The following is a 2029-nucleotide window of genomic DNA, read 5'->3' as shown; positions in this document are numbered from 1 at the left end:
AAACTCATTTGAGTTTAAATTCGTTAATGATTCTAAAAACTAATTTAAAATAAGTGTTTAGGAATTAAAACCAAAAAACATTTTTTTCAAAATAAAATCAGACTCATTTAAATGAAACTTTTATAGGTATCAAAACCAAATATTTTACCTTATTTAAGTTTTACTAAATGGAAAAGAATAAACTAAAATTATAGTTATAGATCCACTACATTCATTTGGAGTATTCTAAGTGGTATAAATGCAAATAGATTTATTTTTTCCATTATTATTTTATTAAATTTGAATTCGTAATATGTTATTAAAATATAAATTATTTTCTTAAATTTGATATCATATATATTAAGATTAAACTATTTCATTAAACAAATATCTTAAATAATTAATGTTAAAAAGGAAAGACTCATCATGAAGAGTTGAAAACATACAATCTGGAGCTGGAGATATTTCTTAAAAGATGTTGAGAATGAAAAGCAAACGTTTATTTATTAGTACAATAAAATTAGGTGTCCAATCGTTTTTTTAAACTAAATCTTTAACTATAAGTTTGTCGCCGCGCATTGCTGCTTTTTCTTCTGCTTTCTCTTCTTCTTTCAATTTTTCTCCTATTTCTCCTCTTTCGCTGTTTTTTTATGTGCTTTTTTTTTTTGTCGTTGTTGTTATATTATCATCATTATCATCTTTTTCTTCTTCTTTTATTTAAATTTTTTTCTTTTTTTTTCTCTTCGGTTTTTCTCATTATCATCATTGTCATATTTCTCTTCTCATATATATATATATATGGATTTGTCTCTGGTGACTATAAAGATTGAGTGGCTAAGATAGCTAAGATCAAAAAATAAATCAGAATTTGACATGTGACAGAGTTTGGAGTTGAATGAATCATAATTTGACTCTAATAAATATGATTGCTAAACACCAAAAAAAAAAAAGCTACTTTTTAAAAAGATCTTGTTAAATTGTTATATAAATCACCATAAATTTATTATCCGTATGTGTAAAATTTAAATTCAAAATTTTATTAGAAATTTTATCATAGTTTTTAAATCAAAATTTAAATTTACTTTGTTAAGTTAAAGTATTAGTTAAATCACCATAAATTTATGATCACCGTTTTTTAATTTTTTAAATTATAAAATTACAAGGTGTTAATATTTTTCTCTGTCTTTTACTGTTTTAAATTGTGTGCTTTATACGTTAGTCTATAATACAAAATCTATCTACTAATGCTACATACCACATGTCATCTGTTTATTGAATGGTCAATTCTTAGTCATGTTTAGCCACCATTCTTTTGGCCACCAAAGACTCACCTATATATATATATCACAAAAATTTTGATATACAATACTAAAATTTTGGTATACAACATAAAAAATTTAGTATTTAATATATAAATTTTTAAAAAATTACATGCCCAAAATATTGACACCTAATTAACAAAATATAAATTTTAGTATATAACACAAAAATTTTAATGCATAGCACAGAATTTTGGTGTGCAATACAAAAATTTTTAGAAGATCGTTAGAATATTGACTCATTCAACTAACAAAATACATTTATAATAAATATTTATGTGTTATGTGCAAAACATTTTATACTATATTAAAAAATTTATGTTATATGTAAAATTTTTGTATTATATCAATAAATTTTTATATTTTTTAATAAAAAATTGTGTTACAGAAATACGAAAAAGAAAAAACGGTGATATATTCACATATTTTTCTTTTCATTAGGCATATAGTAATTTAATTGAATTTGATTATAAAAATATTCATAAATACATGTAGCATCACCGACATAGATCCTTCTTTGGTAGCCATTTTACTTACCAATATATATTATATATGGTTGCAAACTGCACCTACCAAACACTTAGCTTATTAGGACGACAGAACAACCGTTAACAATAAGCCAACAAAAAAAATTGCATTGTATAATCCAAAATTTAAAAATTATATATCTACAACTTATATTGATTGATTTATTAATTACTTTTTAAAATTTACTTATTCTATAATCATAT

The sequence above is a fragment of the Arachis ipaensis genome, chromosome B10 (assembly GCF_000816755.2).
Source record: "Arachis ipaensis cultivar K30076 chromosome B10, Araip1.1, whole genome shotgun sequence".
NCBI classification, from domain to species: domain Eukaryota; kingdom Viridiplantae; phylum Streptophyta; class Magnoliopsida; order Fabales; family Fabaceae; genus Arachis; species Arachis ipaensis.
The sequence above is the reverse complement of the archived record's forward strand: the minus strand, read 5'-3'. Positions refer to the sequence as shown.